The sequence below is a fragment of the Bubalus kerabau genome, chromosome 2 (genome assembly GCF_029407905.1).
Source record: "Bubalus kerabau isolate K-KA32 ecotype Philippines breed swamp buffalo chromosome 2, PCC_UOA_SB_1v2, whole genome shotgun sequence".
In the NCBI taxonomy this organism is placed as follows: Eukaryota; Metazoa; Chordata; class Mammalia; order Artiodactyla; family Bovidae; genus Bubalus; species Bubalus kerabau.
In genome coordinates this window covers 26,993,764-27,018,587 of record NC_073625.1, presented here as the reverse complement: position 1 = coordinate 27,018,587, position 24,824 = coordinate 26,993,764, and the positions used below count along the sequence as shown (strand labels likewise).

Sequence of the window (24,824 nt, the reverse complement as noted above, 5' to 3'; positions counted from 1 at the left end):
ATTATAGTCTAGATCATTTTTAAAGCCATAGTACTTCGGTGTCAAATTATTTTATTTCTTAGTTCTGCAGCTTCATTCTCATTTTTATACTTTTTTTTCCTAAAGAGAACCAGGACTAAACAAAAATGTTACCTTCACATCCAGTATTGGAGAAATCAAATTAATAGTAATATATGCTTCATACTAACAGTAATAACTGCATTTATTTGCCATAAATCCTCGCTAACTTCTATTAATAAATAAGGTACATTCCAGTGATGTTTTAGATCCTAGATAAACAGTCTATAGAGATCATAATGTAAACTTGTGTGTTTTAGTCTAAAAGCAAAAGATCCTGAGCAGGGGAAGAGGGGCTGGGTATTAAAATAGACATGTTGTTGCTTTATAGGTTAACTGCTTGTAACAGGTAACAGGTATACGTTACCTACACACATTACCTAAAGTATGCAGGTGTAGGTTAATTATTTGTAATAGGTAAAAGTGGAGGGAAAAAAACTTGTGTGGATGAGGCAAAATTGTTACTCCTAAAGATTATGTGTTACATGTGTAATTTCCAAAGATCTAGAGAGAGTGGTAATGATAATAAAATATCCAGGTTTAGCTTGGCACAGTCTTGTCTCTTTAAACATCTCTGTTTTCCCAGCTGAGTGTTTCTATGCTGCACTCAGTTGAGCTCTCAGCCACAAAGAGAAACTGAAGTGCCTTCCTCCTTCCACCACTTAAATGCCTGAGGAAGTCGTGTCCCCTATGCATGAGGTTTTCTTCCGAAGTATCTGGTTCCCTGAATTAATCCACACTCATGATTCCAGTCCTCCACAGGGCTTCAAATATATACTATCTTCTAAAATTCAGGTAACCTCCTCCCCTCAAAAAAACCTCTCCACCTCCTTTTCGAGATCCTTCACATTTCAGTTTTACCTTATCTTTCAGCTCAGCCCCTCTCACACATCTTCCATCACATAATACTGAAGACACAGCAGGCAACTTTCCCTTCTTGGTATATGCCAGGCATTCTTGCGCCTTCTTGTTTTGATTTTAATTCCTTCTGTTTAAAATTCCCCCTTCCACTTCTCTGTCTCTCCCCTTGTATCTGGGCATAGCTGTGAGATTAGTTCCAGTCAATATAACTAGGAATTAGGAGCATCCCTAGTAATTAGGAGGGTCCCTTCAATATGACCAGTCATTTAAGAAGTGGTTGTACCTTCTCTATATTTTCTAATCTGCTACTAAGTAAATTCAGAGATTTGGATGTCCTGCTGCTGCTGCTGCTAAATCGCTCCAGTCGTGTCCGACTCTGTGTGACGCCATAGACATCAGCCCACCAGGCTCCCTGGTCCCCGGGATTTTCCAGGCAAGAACACTGGAGTGGGTTGCCATTTCCTTCTCCAATGCATGAGAGTGAAAAGTGAAAGTGAAGTCGCCTAGTTGTGTCCGACTCTTAGTGACCCCATGGACTGCAGCCTAACAGGCTCCTCAATCCATGGGATTTGCCAGGCAAGAGTACTGGAGCGGGTTGCCATTGGAGGTCCTAGGAAGGAGCAAACTACAAAAAGAACAAAACCCAGGTTCCCAAATCAATGTAGGTAGGGTAACTACTCAATTGTATGCACACCCTCACTGGTCTGTCATATGTGCAATAAAAAATCATCTATTAGTAAACCAGTCACATTTTATAGTTGATTCATTATAACCATTTCAAAACCCAAATATTATATAATATATTCTAAGTAAAGAGGATCATTTACAATTTAAACTGGGCAAGGTACCTCTAATATTCAACTTCTATTAATTCAAGAACATTAAAAGTTATTAAATAGACTCTACTATGAGTAATATACTACACAAATCGCCATAGAAACTTTCCAAACGAGCATCCTTGCATTAAACAAGTTTAAAAAGATGATGACTAACTGAGGAGTTAGATTACTTTCTTCTTCCATTTTTAAGGAAAATCTTGGTTATATAAAAAAGAAGCTTTTCCCTCAATATAAAATATTTTTAATCTAATAGAGAAATCAATTAGATAACAAAAGAAAAAAGATAATTGAAACTCTATAACAAGATCTTAACTATTTTTTTTAGTGAGGAAAACAAAGTTTCTTAGCAACTGAAATAATTCTATTAAGAGGAAAAAATAGGATCTAAAAATAAAAACTTCAATTTACAACAGACACTCGCAGAGCCAGTGTTCCCTGGAGTAATAAGGTATCAATATAAAACTCACAAGACTACTTGTAATTTTAGTTATTTATGCCATTTTGGGCCAACAGTTTTCCACAGTCCTGGCTCTATACCATATTAGTATCTAAATATAATACAGTCAGAATAAAACTGCTTTAATTGAGCATACCAGAGACAATCACCAGATTGGCCCAGGAGTGTGTCCTCATGTGCTGTTATAAGACAGCGGGATCCTTCCTGATTTTCATCCTATGAAACAAACCACTTACGTAATGGCAAGAACCTCTTGTTCTCACTTAGGAACGCTGTACCTTTATATAGAAACCCAGCTCCAGTTAATTAAAGCCCTCAAATCTGCCTAAGAATAGCACATCTGCAAATCAAGGGAAGAATCACATACTGCCATGCAGAACAACAATAATTTAATTACAACTCAAAATTTTTCCACTACACTTTTTCACCTTAAGTCACAAACTTAACACACATTGTTTAACTTGAACACTTAAGGAAAACAGACACTGAGGGAAAACAGTTTTATAATCCGTTAAAGTGGAACAGACATTTCATCCGTAGTGGTACTTCCTCAGTGAATGTTCAGTCTTTCATTTGTTCTTGAATTAAGATTTATTCTTTATCAAAATGATATTCAAGACCAACTTGGCTCAAATCTGAGTCATTAAATGAAAATCTAAAATTGTTTGGAACAGTGATGTCTCTTAGTCTGAGAAAGTATTCTTGTTTTGGTTGTAGATAAACCCTGTCATATTCAAATATATCATTTGTAATTCCCAGCCCAATTTCTCTGTATTCTCAATGCCAGAGGCAAAGAGATAATGACCTCTCATCAACACAAAAACGTACATTACTAAGTGACACACCATACTATATCCATATAAAGTTTATCAGTGAAAAAAAATCCCATTTTTCTTTGCTGCTGCTAAGTCACTTCAGTCATGTCCGATTCTGTGCGACCCCATAGACGGCACCCTACCAGTTAATGGGTTACTATTATTATATATGTATGTTCTTTTTCTGGTTTTGTTTTGTAAAGTACTTTTAACTATTGGCTTTAATTCTCTCTTGTATTTATATTCAAGTTGCTATTATTGACCCCATGTAAAGTTTAAAAATATATATAAACATATATAAAATATATACATGTGTGTAGGTCATCTGCATTTTCTCTTTGGATAAATGTCTATTCAGATTTTCTGCCCATCCTTTAATCAGGTTAATTTTTCTTTTATGTTGGTTGTATGAGCTGTTTTGTATATGTAGGACATTAATCCTTTACCAGTTATATTATTTGTAAATATTTTCTCCCATTCAGTAGGTTGTCTTTTCGTTTTGTTGATGAAGTCTTCCTTGCTGTGCAAAGTTTCTGAGTTTAATTAGGTTCCATTAGTTTATTTTTGCTTCTATCTACTTTAGGAGATAGATCAAAAAATATATTGCTGCTATTTATATTAAAGAGTGTTGTGCCTATGCTTTCTTTTAGGAGATTTATAGTAGCTGGACTCAAATTTAATCTTTAACCCATATTGAGTTTATTTTTGTATATACTGTTAGAGAATTTCTAATTTCATTCTTTTACATGTAGCTGTCCAGTTTTTCCAGCATCACTTATCAAAGTGATAAGTGATTTTTCTATCACATATTTTTCTTTAGGCACAACTTTTTTTTAAATTTGTGTACAATGTGAATGTATTATTACTACTGAATTTACACTTAAATATGGTTGACTGTAAATTCTATGTTACATGTACTTTACAACAATTAAAAAAAAAATTTTAAACACCTACATAGCAGTCCAGCCCAATGCTAAATCAGACCAGACTTTGTTTTGAAGTCTTCCCCTGTTTGCAATAATCTTTAGTGTGAACTTCTTGGTGCCGAAGGAGGTGGGAGTTTTGGCTAAAGCCTCTCCCACAACTGACACATTCATAAGGCCTTTCCCCAGTGTGAACTCTCCACTGTTTAATGAGGCTGGAGTTGTACCTAAAGACTTTCCCACATTCTCTGCACTCATAAGGCTTTTCTCCAGTGTGGACTCAATGATGAATAATGAGGGTGGAGCTGCCCATAAGGAATTTCCCACATTTGCTACATTCATGTTTTTTCTCTGGTGTGGACATTTTGGTGCCGAATGAGGTAAGAGTTTTGACTAAACAGTCTACCACATACACTGAACTCATAAGGCCTTTCTCCAGTGTGATTTCTTCGATGCCTAATATAATTTGAGTTGTGTCTAAAGAAAATATATTGGATGATTTTCTTTAGGCAGAATTATCGTATGCTTTTCCTATCATACATTTTTGCCTCCTTTCTTGTAGGTTAACTAATAAGAAGTACAGGAATTTATTTCTGGGCTCTCTATCCCTGTTTCATTGATCTAAGGGTCTTTCTTATGCCAGTACTATACTGTTTTGATTACTGCAGACTGCTGTATCTTTGTAGTATAGTCTGAAGTCAGGGAGCATGATTCCTCCAGCTCTGTTCTCTTTCTCAAGACTGTTTCTTCTTTCCCAAGATTATTTTGACTATTTGGGGCCTTTTCTATTTCCATACAAAATTTTAAATTATTTGTTCTAGTTCTTCTAAAACTGCCCTTGATATTTTGATAGGGATTGCATTGAACGTGCAAAGGCAACGGCACCCCACTCCAGTCCTCTTGCCTGGAAAATCCCATGGATGGAGGAGCCTGGTAGGCTGCAGTCCATGTAGTCGTGAAGAGTCGGACACAACTGAGTGACTTCACTTTCACTTTTCACTTTCATGCATTGGAGAAGGAAATGGCAACCCACTCCAGTGTTCTTGCCTGGAGAATCCCAGGGACGGGGGAGCCTGGTGGGCTGCCATCTATGGGGCCGCACAGAGTCAGACACAACTGAAGTGACTTAGCAGCAGCAGCAGCAGCAATACTAAGGGAAATTCATTCAATTTTTCATCATCAAGAAGTATGATAGTTGTAGGGTTTTTTATGTGTTCCTCATCAAGTCAAAGACATTTTTTTTATTCCTAGCTTTTTGAGAGGTTTATTTTCTTTTTTAATCAAGAAAGTGCTGTATTTTGTCAAGTGCTTATTTTGCATCAATGAATGTGGTCATGTGACTTTTTTTAGCCTATTGCTAAGGTAGATTTCACTAATTAATTTATTAATGATGATGCAGACTTGCATCTCTGAAAAAATTCTCTCTTGGATTTGGTACATAATTCTCTTTATATATTTCTAAATTGTATTTGTTGACTGTATTTGTTATGAACAACTTCTGTATCTGTACTGATGAGGGATATTGGCCTTCAGTTTATGGTGTTAATTTTTTTTCTATTGTTGATATCACAGTAATACTCCTCTCAGAATTAAGTTTAGAAGAGCTCTTTATTTTTCTATTTTCTAGTACAGATTGTGTGAACTTGGTGTTAATTCTGCTTTAAATGTCTATAGACTTCTCTGTGAATCATTTGACAAAGAAATTTTTTGTGGGGGTGGGCAGGGAGGAAGATTTCAACTCACAATTTAAATTTCTTAAAATTTATAAATCTATTTAAATTATTTCATAGTAAGTGAGTTATGGGCACTTGCACTTTTTGAGAAATCATTCTATTTGATCTCCAGATGTCCTTTAAAAATCTGCAAGAGATCTAGTGATATGTCCTCTTTCATTCTCATATTAATAGTTTCTTTTTTACTTTGTAAGTTCTGCTAGAAGTTTGATGATTTTACTGTTGTCTTCAAATAATCAACTTTTGATTTATTGATTTTCTATAAGTATGTTGTTGCTTACACTTTCTGCTTATTTTGAGTGTATTTTGCCTTTGATTTTTTTAGTTTGTTGAGTTGGAGTCATAGATTACTGATTTGAGACTTTTCCCTTTTCTAATATGTTCACTTAATGCTAAGAATTTTCCCCTCAGCACTGCTTTAGCTGTGTCCCCAAAATTTTAGTATGTTTCATTTTTATTTTCATTTGGTTCAATATTTTCTCTTCCCTTATGACTTTCTTTTTAATTTATAAATTATTCATAAATTTGTTGTTTAGATTTCAAATGTTTGACAATCTTCCTGTTATCTTTATAGTTTGATTCACTTGTAGTCAGAGAATATATTGTGCATGATTTCAATTTAAAAAAATGTGTTGGAGTTGTTTTTTTTTTAATGACCAAGGACATGGTCTACTTTGGTTTATCACATTGTGGGCACTTGAAAAGAAGTCAATTGTGTCGTTGTGAAATAATGTGTTCTGAATGTGGATTATGTCCTGTTTGCTGAAGAGTTCTTCTATATCCCTGCTGATTTTCTGCCTAGATATTCTATCAACTGAGAGGAGTGTTGGTTTCTCCAATTACAATGCTTTTGAAAACATACTCTAAAATGGTCGCTTTGATTCATTTCATGAAGGTGAATGTTATACCTTAAACCATTACTTTTTAGAATTTCCTTTTTTTAATAAACAGAGCAATGCAATGTTTTAAGCAATCTATTTTCCTCTAAATAATTCATTTTTTATCCTTATACCTATGAATTGTAGGTAACACTCTACTTCAGAGGAGGAAGAGTATAGCAAGACTACTGTTGGCTTTTTCTTCAAAAAAATTTTAAAACTCACTGTAAAGACATTTTATATGGGAGACAAGGTTTCTCAAATCTCTTTGAAAACTGAATACTAGAACAAGGAAGAACTCAAGAAACAAAAGTTAATTTATAAATAAGAGATTAAGAAGAATGCATGGCAAAATGAAAGTCACTTTTCTACCCCAAAGGAAATGAAGATTCTCTGTACTGAGGATAGAGGGAAAAGTTATAAATCCATAGGATTAGACAAAGCTTTGCATCCCTGGTATAGGCTGTATTGTGAGAATTATTGAACTCAGAATCTGGTAAAATATGCCAGACTGGCTAATGAAAGAAACCAAGGATCAGATAAAAAAAAGGTATATCTTATTCTATGCCAATATGAAGAGATGACACCTGAATCAAGCAGCCTTCACTTCTCCAAACACTGACATTTCTAATAAAACTCTCCAAAATGTAAATTGAATTCCAGGAAGAAACTGGAATTGACTGCGTTTACCCAGAAGTACATGAGATTAAACTCTTAGCCACCAAAATAGAATAGCAGTTAATATTATAAATCAAATTGATATAGAAAAACAAATCTACATTTTTCCCCCTAAACTAAAGTGTGTAAGCTGTGAAATGTGAACTCACTGCAACTATATGCATCAACATAGACTAAAAGCATCCTGAATCATGCCAGAGTCCACGTACCCCTCCCATCCCTGACTGAAGGATGTGGTAAGATTCAGAGTTCCAAGATCCATAAAAGAGTAAGAATTATAAACAGGATGACAGAGGAATTTTAAAAAAGAAAAGGAAACTTACTTGGAAATTTAAAATGTTGAAATGTTAATGGTTTGAGATGTATCAAAATTTCCAAAAGGGTTAAAATTAAAATTCTTTCTCCTATCTTAAAATATGTTTTTTTCAGGGCTTTCAGGACAAAAAGTTCATATATTCCAGCCCAGTTCTCAGGACTCTAAAAATATCAATAACTCAATAGTCTATTTCTCTGTATGGCAAGTATATCTAAGTTATAACTCAAGTTCATATGTAAAAACTCTAATAGGAATAAGCAAAAATGTTTGGTAGAATGAAAATCAACAGAAATCAGATATAAATATTTTTGTTTAACTTCCAGTTCTATCTCTCAAACAGGTAAAATGGGGAGAAAAATTCCATCATTAGAGTGCCATTTTGAAAGCAGAGCACATAGAACCTGCTTCATAGATGCTAGTTTTGTTATATTTTTTCTTAATCCAATCAATTAGCACCTCTTTGTTAATAAGATTGGATATATGCCTTAAAACTTTATTTTGTTAAAAACATCAATACTTGCTCTTCCTATGATAAAACGTGATAGTGCCAAATAAATGAGATTTATATGTAATAGCCTTTTGGATATTAAAAATTATACTATACTAATAAAATACAACCTTTCTTAGTATATCATGGTTATTACACTCTCAGTTGAATAGAAACCTAAATTTCTCACTAAACACTAAGTTCTTAATAAGAAAAATCAATTTCAAAAATAATGAGTTTTTACACTAAAATTGGCACAGAATTAATACATGTGTTTTAGTCGCTCAGTCGTGTCCACCTCTTTGCAACCCCATGGGGTGTAGCCCACCAGGCTCCTCCATCCATGTGATTTTTCCAGGCAGGAATATTGGAGTGGGTTGCCATTTCCCTCTCTAGGGGATCTTCCTGACCCAGGAATCGACCCTGGGTCACCTGCATTGCAGGCAGACTCTTTACTGTCTGAGCTACCAGGGAAGCCCAAATATATACATGTTATATATGTAAATTAATACTTTAAAATTATAAAGCAGACAAATCACTTTTAACATACAGTTAGGCATTCTTTGAAAATTTCAGCGAGTCCAACTTTCTATTCTGAATATACTGTCAATTTTAAATTCTCTTTCTCTCTCTCCTTCTCCACACCCATCCTTTTCCTCAACAATGCTCAATCAGATCTGCACAAACCTTGCCAGGTTGGGAGCTGCAAGAGATCCATAAATATTTACACTATTTAAAGTTTCAGTTTAGAGGTTAAAAAAAAATGATCGCTATGTGCTTGCACCACTAGGGTGGTTGAATAGATTGTAAATTAAACAGGTGTACCTCAAAGAGCAGCCAATTACATCATTCCAGCATTAATTATAAGCAACTTCTTGTTTCTCATATTTGGGATCATGATAAGTTGGAAACTTTTAGTTTTTAGGTCATAGAAATAAACATTTTGCAAACATAGAAATTAAATCAATTCTAAAGCACTGCTTTTTATTACTTGTACTTTATCTGCATAATCTATATGTGCATGCACACATTAAAGTATTAAGGTAAGTCTTCGATCTACAATTACAAATTTTTTGTTTCTTTGGCTTGACTATAGCATATCTACCATAAGCTTATTACCTTTTGGAAGTAAGTTGTGTTCAACTCAGTATCACCATCATGAATTTTATTAGAAATTATGTATGGAATGAGGGAAACATCCACTTTCACATTTGTAATACTTTGTGCAGTTCAAGTTAATAACTTTTATTTCTAAAACTCATAACCCCCTAGACATAAGATACACACTCCTATACATTCAAAGATAAGAGAGCAATTAGAATACAGTCTCAAAAGCAAGACTTGACTTTATTCCTTGCTCAGCATCTGTTACTATTCTAAGTGACAATTTAATAATTATTTCTATATTACCATCATTTGGTGCTAGACCTGTCATGGTGTCTCAAATGATTTTACATTTGATCAGAATGATGCATGTTTGAAACCCAGCAACAATTTTTTTAAGAAGTAGTAACAGAACTGCTGGGGGTACAACTAACAGTCAAATACTCTATGCTATTTCATAAAAAAAAAGGCCAGATCCTAAATAGTAACACTTGCATGTAATTTGGGGGGAGGACTCTGATTTCTCTTGTCTAGAAGGAATAAGAGAAAGACAAAATACAAAGTAAATAATGGGTTTTAAAATAATTACAGATAACTCACAATTATCCATGCAAATTTGTACTCATTGCCAGAAGCAAGGTTAAGACCCTAAATTAGCTGGGCTGCTGAGGTCTAGATGGTGCAGCCTCTATGTAGACAGCTGGGCCCTGTCACCCTCTGTCAGGATGCTCACACACTTGTTTCTTCAACAAATGAAAGGAGAAGCATCAGAGGAGAAGGGCTGCCTTCGCTCCTTCTTCATTATCTCGAAGCAGAAAGATTTTCCCCATTGTCAGTTAGCCAAAGAGGATCTAGGTTTGGTTTTATTTAATTCATTCCTAAAAATATTTTTCAAGTAGTTACTATACACTGGATGATATTCTAAGTTGTACAGCTATATCAGTTAAAAAAAAAAAAAAAGAGAAAATTCTGCCCATCTTGGGCTTACATTATCAATTTACTTATACGTATTTACCTATGTTCATCCTGCTTATTTAATGTCTATGCAGAGTACATCCTGTGAAATGCTGGGCTGGATGAAGCACAGCTGAAATCAAGATTGCCAGGAGAAATATCATCAACCTGAGACAGGCAGATGATACCACCATAGTGGCAGAAAGTGAAGAGGAACTAAAGAGCCTCTTGATGAGGTGAAAGAGGAGAGTGAAAAAGCTGGCTCAAAACTCGCCATTCCAAAAACCAAGATCATGGCATCTGGTCCCATCACTTCACGACTTAATGACTGAACAACAACAAAATGCTCACTACCTCATTCTTCGGGCTATGCTTTTCCCAAACATCTAGTTTTTATTTTCAAGGCTTCTCCAAAGCAGAAAAAAAAATCACTTTATTAAAGAAGTTCTTAAAGTATAGAAAATTAAGTATGATGGGCTTTTAAAAGGGAAGTCTCAGGTTCTTCTTGTCTTAGTGAGAGGCACAATGGATGCTCTGGTGATGAGAACCAATAAACCAATATTCTCATTCATAAACCCAAGTTTGAAGCACTGATCAAATGCACAAAATTCTTACCCTTCCTATCTAGAGGGGGCTAAAGGACAATGGAAAGCACTGGAAGGGTTAGAATGGTAAAAGAGGCCCAGTTCTCATCTTAACTGTTCAAACCACATGTACACATGTACACAGTCATCACCATGCGAGGGGATGCATATGTGAAACAGCTCAACTGTGACACATATTTCACCATGTATATGCATATCAGAACATTCCCCACCTTGAATATACACAATTTTTATTTAAGTACACCTAATTAAGCTATTAAAAAATACAAAAACAATTTTAAAGAGAGTCCCAGTTTGTTCAGATGTCTCTGAGACAGAAAGAGTGGCAGAGTGTTGAGCAAGCACAAGAGAAAATGGCTCAGGGAAGCAGGAGAGCAATAAGGCCAGAAGCACTTTGGCATGGCCCTCGCATAAACGCGCCAACTTTTATTTCACCTTTTCAAATATAGAGTAACTAGAGCAAGGTAGTAGGGGGAAAATGAGCAGCTATTTCCTGGCCTTTTAGAAAATGACTCTACTGAAGTCATACTTGCCCTTTGCTGAAAAGAACCTTATGCAGGCTTTTGCCTGGGGGAAAAGTCATGTACTTTCCCACGTGGAGAAAAAGCACTCTTTGATTCTTCCACTGCTACTTTCCTGTATAAAGTGAGGAAATTAGTTACTTGGAATGTTCTTTCTATCCCAAGTCTGCTCTGTACGACCCCTTAGCTCACTAAGAGGCATTCAGATAAATATCACCAAAACTCCCCCTTCCCCAAATGATGCTAGCTATATATAAATTATTTATAAATAAAATTGAGCCCACTCTTTAAAAATAAAAATTGAAATGAAGGTGTCTTCAGTGCTTACCTTTAACTTATAAAAACGGAGTAAACCTAACAAATCTAGAAATTGTTCATACTTCGGTTCAGTTGCTCAGTTGTGTCCGACTCTTTGCGACCCCACGAATCACAGCACGCCAGGCCTCCCTGTCCATCACCAACTCCTGGAGTTTACCCAAACTCATGTCCATCGAGCCGGTGATGCCATCCAGCCATTTCATCCTCTGTCGTCTGCTTCTCCTCCTGCCCCCAAATCCTTCCCAACATTACAGTCTTTTCCATTCAGTCAACTCTTCGCATGAGGTGGTCAAAGTATTGGAGTTTCTGCTTCAGCATCGGTCCTTCCAATGAACACTCAGGACTGATCTCCTTTAGGATGGACTGGTTGGATCTCCTTGCACTCCAAGGGACTCTCAAGAGTCTTCTCCAACACCACAGTTCAAAAGCATCAATTCTTCGGCGCTCAGCTTTCCTTCACAGTGCAACTCTCGCATCCATACATGACCACTGGAAAAACCATAGACTTGACTAGACGGACCTTTGTTGACAAAGTAATGTCTCTGCTTTTTAATATGCTGTCTAGGTTGGTCATAACTTTCCTTCCAAGGAGTAAGCGTCTTTTAATTTCATGGCTGAAATCATCGTCTGCAGTGATTTTGGGGCCCAAAAAAATAAAGTCTGACACTGTTTCCCCATCTATTTGCCATGAAGCGATGGGACCAGATGCCATGATCTTCGTTTTTTGAGTATTGAGCTTTAAGCCAACTTTTTCACTCTCCTCTTTCACTCTCATCAAGAGACTCTTTAGTTCCTCTTCACTTTCTGCCATAAGGGTGGTGTCATCTACATATCTGAGGTTATTGATATTTCTCCCAGCAATCTTGATTCCAACTTGTGCTTCCTCCAGCCCAGCGTTTCTCATGATGTACTCTGCATATAAGTTAAATAAGCAGGGTGAAAATATACAGGCTTGACGTACTCCTTTTCCTATTTGGAACCAGTCTGTTGTTCCATGTCCAGTTCTAACTGTTGCTTTCTGACCTGCATACAGATTTCTCAAGAGGCAGGTCAGGTGGTCTGGTATTCCCATCTCTTTCAGAATTTCCCACAGTTTATTGTGATCCACACAAATATTTTAAAAATAAAATTACATAGCTAAAAGAGTTGTATAAGTATATATTTGATTCATATGAGATTTTCCTTATCAATAAGGCCAAATGATATCACAGTAAGGGAGAGGCGGGCTTTCAAAACTTTACTGAATAATATTCAAATAGTTTTGATGTTATACAGTTTTTGGAATAAATATTATACAATTCTGTGATAACAATAAGATTTATTATAAACATTTATAATACTTATATAATGGTATAATGGCAAATGACCTTCATGATCTATGTTTTATTATGGGGACTTTTGTTTGCTCAATAAATATTTTTTATCCAGTTATATACCTTATCACGATGTCACTCAAAGAGAATACTGAGATGACCAAGAAATACTCTTTGCTCTCAAAAAGTGTAGTCAAGGAAAAACACAACATACATGCAATTAAATATTTAATCCTAATATTAAAATGAGCTGATACTGTATCTATTGTGTTCCCACAATGAAAAAATGAAAAATTAGAAAATCTGAACACACAGGTATACACTCAAATTCCAACAGTCTCTACTGCCTTTTCAATTTTTTTTTTGTTATAGTACTGCCAACATCCACTGGATCATTGAAAAAGCGAGAGAGTTCCAGAAAAACATCTATTTCTGCTTTATTGACTATGCCAAAGCCTTTGACTGTGTGGATCACAATAAACTGTGGAAAATTCTGACAGAGATGGGACTACCAGACCACCTGACCTGCCTCTTGAGAAATCTGTATGCAGGTCAGGAAGCAACAGTTAGAACTGGACATGGAACAACAGACTGGTTCCAAATAGGAAAAGGAGTACGTCAAGGCTGTATATTGTCACCCTGCTTATTTAACTTCTATGCAGAGTACATCATGAGAAACACTAGGCTGGAGGAAGCACAAGCTGAAATCAAGATTGCCGGGAGAAATAATAACCTTAGATATGCATATGACACCACCCTTATGGCAGAAAGTGAAGAGGAACTAAAAGCCTCTTGATGAAAGTGAAAGAGGAGAGTGAAAAAGTTGGCTTAAAGCTCAACATTCAAAAACAAAGATCATGGCATCTGGTCCCATTGCTTCATGGCAAATAGATAGGGAAACAGTGGCTGACTTTATTTTTTTGGCTCCAAAATCACTGCAGTTGGTGATTTCAGCCATGAAATTAAAAGATGCTTACTCCTTGGAAGGAAAGTTATGACCAACCTAGACAGCATATTAAAAAAGTAGAGACATTACTTTGTCAACAAAGGTCCATCTAGTCAAGACTATGGTTTTTCCAGTGGTCATGTATGGAAGTGAGAGTTGGATTATAAAGAAAGCTGAGCCAAAGAATTGATGCTTTTGAAGTGTGGTGTTGGAGAAGACTCTTGAGAGTCCCTTGGACTGCAAGGAGATCCAACCAATCCACCCTAAAGGAGATCAGTCCTGGGTGTTCATTGGAAGGACTGATGAAGCTGAAACTCCAATACTTTGGCCACCTGATGTGAAGAGCTGACTCATTGGAAAAGACCCTGATGCTGGGAAAGATTGAGGGCAGGAGGAGAAGGGGACGACAGAAGATGAGATGGTTGGATGGCATCACCAACTCAGTGGACGTGGGTTTGGGTAAACTCTGGGAGTTGGTGTTAGACAGGGAGACCTGGCGTGCTGCGGTTCATGGGGTGACAAAGAGTCAGATGCTACTGAGCGACTGAACTGTTCCTTTTCCTTCTAGATTCTATTATAACTTTATATATGCTAGTAATAAGTATGCTTATATTGGTGGAAATATGAATTTTTTTAATTAATACAATTTATGTTTAATATAGCTTTAGGTTTAGCAAAAAATTACACAAAAATTATAAAGTTCTAATATACTTCATTTCTCCCACTCCTCCACCCCCAGTTTCCTCTATTCCTAACATCTTTTATGAGTGTGGTATATTTGTTATAATTGATAAATAAATAGTGATACATTAGTATTAACTAAGATCTATAATTTACATCAATTCATTCTTTGTATTGTACAGTTTTATGGGTTTTGACCAACGTAAACTGTTATGTATCCACCATTACATTATCATACAGAAGAATTTCACTGTCCTAAAAATACCATGTTCTACCTCTTCATCCCTTGTTTTCTTTTTTCTGAACTCATAGCAACAACTGATCTATTTACTGTCTCTAGTTTTGCCTTTTCCAGAATTTCATATCGTGTGTAGCCTTACACCACTGGCTTCTTCCACTTGACATAATGCAATAAGTTTCTTCCATATCTGTTTGTGCCTTGATAGATTGTTTCTTCTTATCATTGAATAGTGTTCCATTATATGGCCATACTGCAGTTCGCTTACCCATTCACCTATTGAAAGACATCTTAGTTGCTTCCCATTTTTGCCAGTTATAAATAAATCTGCTATAAATACTCGTGTGCAGGATTTTGTGTGAACATAAGTTGTTAACTCCTTTGGGTAAGTACTAAATAGCACACAATACCTAAACAAAATGTCAACAAATACTGGGTAATGTGGTGATTATTACCATGGTAAACAAGGAGATAAGCAGTGCTATGTAACAGGGCAGTCAGGCAAAGCCTCAGATAAGGTAACACCGGAGAGACACATAGGAAGGGAGGAAGTCAATGGACATCTATGGAAAAAGCATTTCCAGCAGAGAATAGTAACTACAGAAGCCCTAAGCACAACACTGCTTGTTATTTAAGAATGGAAGAGATCAGAGTCAATGAGTGAGTAAAATAAAGTGAAGTCACTCAGTCGTGTCCAACTCTTTGCGACCCCATGAACTATAGCCCCCCAGGCTCCTCCATCCATGGGATTTTCCAGGCAAGAGTACTGGAGTGGGTTGCCATTGCCTTCTCCAGAGGATCTTCCTGACCCAGGGATCGAACCCAGGTCTCCCACACGGTCAGCAGATGCTTTACCTTCTGAGCCACCAGGGAAGTCTAATGAATGAGTGGTAGGAATGAAATCTGATAGGTGGTGGTGGCAAATGAAGGTCTAGGTAGGACATTGGGAGATTCGGGACTTACTCTGAGATAGTAATATTGATGAACCTTTAGAAACAGGAAAAAATTTAAAAACTACTGCAATTATTCATATAAAAAAAGAATAGTGATTTAGATCATCTTTGTAAGGGTGGAATGCATGAAAAAGGAACAAGTTTTGGCTATGTTTTGAAGGTGTAAGCAATTTGTGATCAATTGCCTAGAGTGAGACTGAAGAGCAGTCAAAGTCACCAATGATTTTATTGTTGTTGCTGCTTGTGGTGAGAAAAATCACATGAGACATTTCCCCCTTTGACTTTGCCATTGATGACACAAATTTAAACCACCAAAAAGAAAAAAAGCTAGTGCCTACCCTCCTTCCACACAGATTATCAGAGAGCATCAATTTGAATCTTTCACCACCTGATTCCCTTGCCTTCATTTCTCTATGCTCCTGGGTAAAAGCAGAAGCCATTTGAATCCTGAACTAGCCTCTTTTATTCTTCTGTACTGTTGGTCATTTAAGAAGTTTACAGACATAGAGTTGACTCAGCTAACATGGTTCTTATTTACCATGGAAGCAAACTGTGTCCTGGACAAGTTAAACCACTTATACAGGGCAGCACTCTAAAAGCCCCACTGAGGCTCTTACTAGTCCTAAAAGTAGCAAGCAGAGCCCTCCCCCAGGGCCATTCAGGGATATTCTTTTCCTGGATAATCTACTTGGCTTATTATTTCCTTTATACTCAGTATCATCCTATCAGGGTGACCACTGTCTATAAAACCTTGACAACTCAATATAAATTAGCCTAAGTCTCCGCCATCCAATCTACATCTCTGCCTCCTTTATTTTTCTCCATTTACCTAACACAATCTAATATATCCTGTTTTACTTTGTTTCATGTTTGTTATCCATCTTTCCCACTAGAAAGTGAACTCCATGAGGACAGTCTTTGTTTTGGTCTTGGTATGTCCCAGCACCTAGAATAACCTGACCCACAACAGGTGCCAACTCAGCAGACTGTCTAAGAGAAAGGTAAAATATAATGCAAAATGCTGATAACAACAAAAAGATACTTTAGACAAAACTCATTTTCTTAAATACCAGAGTCCATTTACAAATGTGGAGGATCTATGACAAGCTACATTTGGGAGAAGTAAATCTTTCTTTTCACTCCTTTACAGACTTTAAAATACTCATGGTATTTCAAAATGCACAGTTCATAGTGGAAACCAATTGGGAAAAGTACATTATAAAAATTTTCTAGAGTTTATGTCTGTAGTAAAATAAATTTTAGAGCACAATCATAACTCTTGTCTCCTGACAACTGCCATCTATATACAAATCTGCTCTAGAAATGGGCCAAAGGATACATTGTAGTCAACATGAAACTTGATTCAAAATGTTTCATTAAAATGTACTCTGAAATATATTTTATTCTGACTTTTACAGTATATTTTTAAATCTTATATCAGATAGGTGGAAACTACTTGTTAAATCATCTATTATTTTAATATATAATTAAATAAAAGCTTTAAAAATACAGAAATGATGCATGACATGTGTTCTTTATAATGGTGTCAAATGAAAGCTTGTATGCCTTGGTTGACATATATTCAAAGGCTAATATAAACAGTTTTCCAACCCAAGAAATAAAATATTAGCTCTTAAATCATGATTTTAGGGACCAAAACCATATGTTGCTGGAAGCAAAAGTTTTTGTACATGCACTTCCAAATTAGAAATACAACTGAGGGAGATTTTGTGACTATGAAATGGATCTATACTGAAATATATGGGTTATGAGTGAGAAGAATTACTTTTTAATTGTACTTCTGTGAAATGGAAAACATTTACCCAAAAATTCATTATAATGCTTTGAAGGACTTTGAAAAATAGGCAACCTTGGAAGGGTTCAGTTCAGTTCAGTTCAGTCGCTCAGTCATGTCCGACTCTGCGACCCCATGAATCACACCACGCCAGGCCTCCCTGTCCATCACCAACTCCCGGAGTTCACTCAGACTCACGTCCATTGAGTCGGTGATGCCATCCAGCCATCTCATCCTCTGTCGTCCCCTTCTCCTCTTGCCCCCAATCCCTCCCAGCACCAGAGTCTTTTCCAATGAGTCAGCTCTTCCAATGAGGTGGCCAAAGTACTGGAGTTTCAGCTTTAGCATCATTCCCTCCAAAGAAATCCCAAGGCTGATCTCCTTCAGAAAGGACTGGTTGGATCTCCTTGCAGTCCAAGGGACTCTCAAGAGTCTTCTCCAACACCACACTTCAAAAGCATCAATTCTTCGGCACTCAGCTTTCTTTATAGTCCAACTCTCACATCCATACATGACCACAGGAAAAACCATAGCCTTGACTAGACGGACCTTTGTTGGCAAAGTAATATCTCTGCTTTTCAATATGCTATCTAGGTTGGTCACAACTTTTCTTCCAAGGAGTAAGTGTCTTTTAATTTCATGGCTGCAGTCACCATCTGCAGTGATTTTGGAGCCCCCAAAAATAAAGTCTGACACTGTTTCCACTGTTTCCCCATCTATTTCCCATGAAGTGATGGGACCGGATGCCATGATCTTTGTTTTCTGAATGTTGCGTTTTAAGCCAACTTTTTCAATCTCCTCTTTCACTTTCACCAAGAGGCTTTTGAGTTCCTCTTCACTTTCTGCCATAAGGGTGGTGTCATCTGCATATCTGAGGTTATTGATATTTCTCCTGGCAATCTGGATTCCAACTTGTGCTTCTTCCAGCCCAGCGTTTCTCATGATGTACTCTGCATATAAGTTAAATAAGCAGAGTGACAATATACAGGCTTGACGTACTCCTTTTCCTATTTGGAACCAGTCTGTTGTTCCATGTCCAGTTCTAACTGTTGCTTCCTGACCTGCATACAGATTTCTCAAGAGGCAGGTCAGGTGGTCTGGTATTCCCATCTCTTTCAGAATTTTCCAGTTTATTGTGACCCACACAGTCAAAGGCTTTGGCATAGTCAATAAAGCGGAAATAGATGTTTTTCTGGAACTCTCTTGCTTTTTCGATGATCCAGCGGGTGTTGGCAATTTGGTCTCTGGTTCCTCTGCCTTTTCTAAAACCAGCTTGAACATCTGGAAGTTCACGGTTCACATATTGCTGAAGCAATATGGAGAATTTTGAGCATTACTTTACTAGCGTGTGAGATGAGTGCAATTGTGTGGTAGTTTGAGCATTCTTTGGCATTGCCTTTCTTTGGGATTGGAAGGGTTACTCCCCTACAAAAGCAGCAGATGGAGGAAGGCCTGAACACACCCTCCTATTGGGTTGTGTATTGGGAGGCAGGCACCATGTAAGGAGCAGAAGTTGTTAGGGTGGAGGAAGGGAAGTGCAAACAGGCCCCAGACCAAAGGCAGAAGCAGGAAAAATTTTAGGCCACGTATAGTAGGTCTGACTCTTTCCCAGAAAATTCTAATTCTTCAGAAAAAAAAAATAACAAAATTATTGTTATACCTGGTAAAAGAGCCACTGATGGAGCAGAATCTTGCATCCGTGTTGGCCTTGAAGTGGAAACAGATGGTCTATATGGTTGCAAAACCAAATAGAAAGGGAAAACCTGGTAAGGTCAGGTCTGAAATCAAGGTTTGGATTGTGAATTGTGTAAATCGAAATATTTAAGGGGCAGAGAGTCTTTTAAGTGAAACCTGGTTTATTCTTTGGGATCATCTTAAGGGATCCTTGAGCCAAGCTATAATTCTCTGTTACACCTTAAGATGAATTTTCACCTTAACACTCAGTGCACAGCGAATTTCCTCTGTACCTGCTTAACTATCTGATGCATAGTACAGAGTAGTGATAAACTGGCATGAAAAATTATAGTCTTTAAAACATTCTATGATGAGTAATACAGATTTGATAGGGCAGGGGAGGAAGGACTGAGTTGAAAATTGATGTTTTATATAATGAATCAGTCACACAGACTATTATATGATTTTTTAGAACAATTAGATCTTTGGAAAGTCTTCAAGAAATAAGCAGCAAGAGAATATTTTGGGTGTTAGTGTTAATACAGTCTTGACTGTCTCACAAAGTCTTTAAAAACTGAGCCATTTGTGGAGAAAGAAGAGAGACCTCTTTGAGCTGATTAGGCCCCTGTGCCCTGATTCAATGTTGAGAAGTGATTCTATTGTTAGAGATCAGATTTGTCTCCTATTGAGAAAATAGCTATTGAGTCCACCTTGGAGCTACACAATAGCTGAGTCCAATTACATCTGCTGGGAGCCAACTAGTTACATTCATGATGGCAATAATTGCAGAAAATTTTCAAATGGTTTTTAAAACAAAAATACAATTAAAAATCAAAAGGGCTTGACAAATGTGTAACACTATGTATGCACACTGTATTATACAGTGTTGCTGCTCTAAAAATCCTCTATACTCTGCCTATTCATGTCTGCAAGTGATGCTAACCTCTGGCAACCACTGAATTTTGTACTCTCTCCGTTGTTTTGCCTCTTCCAAAATGTATTATCCTTAGAATCATATAATATGTAGCTTTTCATGATTGTCTTCTCTCACTAAGTAATATGCATTTAAGTTTCTTCTGTATCTTTTCATGGCTTGATAGATCATTTCTATCTGAATAATATTCTGCTGTCATTAAACATTTGTCAAAACCAATAGAATGTACCACATCAAGAAGGAACACTAATGACTTCAGGTGATAATGATGTGTTAATGTAGGTCCATCTTTTATAACAAATGTACCATGTGGTACAGGAGGTTACATGTGTGTGGAGGCAGGAATCTGAGACCTCTCTGTATTTTCTACTCAATTTAGCTGTGAACCTAAAACCACTCTTAAAAAATACATTATTTTTAAGTATTTTTAAAAATTTTTAAATTGCAATGGGCTATATATTTTTCAAATCACTAGACAGAAAAGAGACAACATAAAAAGAGACAACACAATGTAGAAAACAATGAAAATATAAATGAAATATAGGAAATAAAAGAGACAAGAAAATGAAAGGCATGACATATAAAAAGGAAGTCAAACATAAATTCTGACTAAACATCACAAAATGAAATTTGAGTTAGAGTATTATCACATTATTGATAGGAAACTATATTATATTAACTCTTTAATCTTGTATGTCAACTCGCAAATATCTATATTTAAATTGAAATAAATTTTTAACAAGAATATTTTGGAACATGACAAATGATTCTAAATTCATCTAGTAAATGAATACATAATAAGAATAAATATGAAATAATACCATAGGATATCTAAAATTACTAAAACTTTTAGAAATTAAACAAATTTGAAATGATAGAAGAATAAACATATACATGGAAGAAACTAGAAAACACAGAAATAGACCTACGTATAAGAATTTACTGGAAAAACAAGGTAACATTTCAGATCAGTAAAACCAGAATAACTGTTCACTCATGGTGTTGAATACTGATTGAAGAATACAAAATGAAAGTAAGATCATGATTTCACACTTTACCTGAAATTAACCCCAATGTTAAATATAAAAAATGAAAGAAGAGAAAAAATTAGATGTATTTTTTCTCTTCTTGGAATAGATATCTTTTAAAATGATAGTGTCAAAGAAAAACCATAAAGACTGTGTAAAATGTGAATAATTACACATTATATTACCGTATAAAACACCAAAGGCAAACAACTATCAAAAAATTTATATCAAATATGTTAAAGGTTCATTTCTTATAATATGTATGTTATATAAATTATGCTTTTATTATTAACTGCACTCTGTTAAAACATTGTCCTGCCTCTCCAGCACCATTGACCTGGGAGGGGGTGTGGGATCTGAGCCAAACGAGTTCCCTACTCTGGAACACTGACCAGCAGTCACAAAGGCTGTTGACAAAGTCATGACAATCAGGTCCCTTCATAAGATGTCTCAAACAGCAACTGCAACAAAGATTCAGTCCCTCTCTGGAAGAATTATGAAAGACTTGTTACAGGAACTGTAATTTGCTGTGTTTCCCAACACAGAGAGCGCTATCTGGAAGAATGATGCTGATTGGCCAGGAAGAGCACTTACACATGCGCGCGCGCACACACACACACACACACACACACACACACACACACACACAATACTGGACACAGGTGCAGTCCTAATTTTTAGAAATTAACCCAGTTTTCAGTGACCCTGGATGGTAAAATACTCTATTGGCATTGGAATAAGTAAAGAAAATACGTATAAATATATGTATATAACCGCAGATCCACAAGTAGCACTGCGAAGTCAAAACTCAGCCAATCAAATCCAGTCTTTCTCATTTTAGTGAAAAGCATTCACCATAGTTAATGAAAGAGATTCTTAATCAGGTCAAAAAAACTTTTAAGGAATATGCCCCCTTCATGAAACTGCACTTAAGAAACTTCATTCCCATGGCAAACTATGTCTTAAGATTTTTTATCTCTAACTTGTTATGTGGAGCTGTGAGTGTTACCTTTAAAGGAAACTGAGTTATTTTCCATATATTATTTCTAAAATCTTGGAGGAGGATGGGTGGTTAATCCTCATAATTTCTGATTAGGCTGTATAAATCAAATATTTCACTTTGAATTGAGATTTCTCTTCTGAAGCATGTATACTATCAATGTTAATAAAGACTGAGGATATTTATCTCATAAGATCTATATTATTTGCTTTCTAAAGATTTGAAATTTAGTTCTTATCATAAATAAAGACAAGGGTAATCTTTCTGACATACAGACATCTGAATGATTTACCAAAGCACTCTAATTTTAAATTGCACTCAACAAATTAATATCTACTTCTATATAAAGAATATTTATTTTAAATCACTGCAAATCCTGTGCTTCAAATAAGTTTTGATAGTCATTAATATTTTTATCACATTTCCTCAAAGGTGCTGCTGCTGCTGCTAAGTCGCTTCAGTCATGTCCGACTCTGTGCGACCCCATGGACTGCAGCCTACCAGGCTTCTCCGTCCATGGGATTCTCCAGGCAAGAACACTGGAGTGGGTTGCCATTTCCTTCTCCAATACATGAAAGTGGAAAGTGAAAGTGAAGTTGCTCAGTCGTGTCTGACTCTTAGCGACCCCATGGACTGCAGCCTACCAGGCTCCTCCATCCATGGGATTTTCTGGGCAACAGTACTGGAGTGGGGTGCCATTGCCTTCTCCCCCTTAAAGGTGAGCTATTTACTATTATTATTTTCAGTTAGAAAGTCTAAATGTATTCCCCATTTTCATGACTTTGAAACATAACTCTTGGGATATAATTTTGGCATGAAAAGCATAAAATGAATTGTCTGTCAAACAGTACTCATTTTTCCTGTAATGAAAATTCTGTCTACAATGACATCCATCCTCTGTTACCTGATGGGCACATCCAACTCAAGCTTTTCTAACATTGTTAGGTGTTATTTATCTTGAACTTGGAATGCCTTCAGGCATCACAAACATTTTGTGTATGTGTGTGTACTTTGTGACCTTTGTGGCAAGAGGCTATAAAATACGTACTGACACTAAATTTGTATAAGAATCTGGAGAGGTGGGTAAATGTGCTAGGCTTCTCAAGAACAATGATTTTTTTATGAGGTCTGTTGGAAAGCATGACTGCGGTTTAGTGAGATGCCAGTAAGAGATACTCTAATTTAGCCATTACTTATGATCTGATTTTGAAAATACTGACAAGAGCCCATAAGATAGGATATCCAGTCTATGTCTGTGAAGACTGTACCACTAGACATTACAGGAGAAAAAGTTATGTGGTCATCTCCTAAATATATTTAAATATCCATGCCCTTGTTTCCCTACTTGAAACCCTTACAGGGTGATTGTATATGCTGATTTGAATCTTCCCATGAACAAAAATGAATGAATGAATAAAAAATGAATGAGAATAAATCGATAAGTAAATACCTCTATAAGATTAATAATGAACTTCGGTTCACATGTGCTACACATTTCTCCAAGCTGTGCTCCCTTTTAGATTTGAATATTGTATTTATGATTTGGTATCAGCTTTGAACTCTATGATGCCATAGATTTTTCCAGCATCTGCTAGAACAATTGATTTTGCTGTCAGCATTATGAAGCTACCTGTGACATGTAAATACTTCATTCTCATTTGTACATAAACCAGATGGGAATCACTTGAACTACTTTTTAACCACCTTAATTTAGATTTTTGTTTCTCATTGGTCTTTTTGAGCTATTTTATCACCCAGTTTGAATTTATAAATTTATATTTACTCTGATAGTTACTGATTTTCTATTCTACTACACCTGTTGCTAGTCATCTTGATTCACTAGCTGCCTTATTCATCTCTGTTTGTAGCCTAATTAATGTAAGTTAGAGGGAAGAAGTGGTAGCCAACATGATTCCAGAATACAAATAGGTAACAGCATAATAAGTTTTAAAACTGCTCACAGAGTATATCTGAAGTTTGTAATAGATATGCACAGTTAAACCTCATTCTTCTTTTAATCAATACATTCTATAAATTGGGAGGAAAACTTAAAAATAACACTGTCATGCATCAAGAATATATAATTAATATGTCAAAAATGCTCTTTGTGGTTGTATCTTTGCGAAACTTAAGGACATTCGGGTGGAAGAAGGAAATGTTTATAATCACAGTGATGGATGTAATCCTGAAGAATAGAGGCAGCATTTGTAGCGCTGGAATATTCTACTGTCGTATTTATATGGGAGTATGGGTAAATGTGGTCTTCCCCCTCAAATTCACTGGGCAGTATTCAGTTCACCATCTTTGAGATAGTACTCACCCATTCTGACGAGAAGAGACACTATCAACTTCATGCAGAGTCCTTTGTGAAGGAAGCTCCTGTAAGACAGAGACAATGGGTTATTTGCTTTTTATCTCTAGTGTCTAGGACGATATCCAGAACACAGCAGATATTCAATACAGATATCACATACAATGCTTGTTTCTTTCCAGCAAGCAATAGAAGTCCTAGAGTACGGTTATTATGAGGGTGAGCCAGTGCCCAAAATCAGCATTGGAATCTTCACACTATCTTCTAAGCACTCATCACAACGCTCTGACTCCCATCCTTGCTGATCGAAGCGTGGTCTACAGAAGATCTCCCGGTGGTTCATGGACACACTCAAGTTAGACACACGCCGCCTTACATCACATGTGACAGGCTCTCTATTACTCA

General features: G+C 36.3%; 1 long non-coding RNA gene across 1 annotated transcript in view; it reads right to left on the bottom strand.

Annotated features, from left to right (window-relative positions):
* LOC129644639 (uncharacterized) overlaps positions 1-24,488 on the bottom strand; it is a 285,309-nt gene extending 260,821 nt beyond the window's left edge. The window contains exon 1 of the long non-coding RNA XR_008710903.1: positions 24,429-24,488. This is a non-coding gene — a long non-coding RNA (uncharacterized LOC129644639). The remainder of the gene's footprint in view (positions 1-24,428) is intronic.
* Positions 24,489-24,824: the final 336 nt, after the last annotated feature.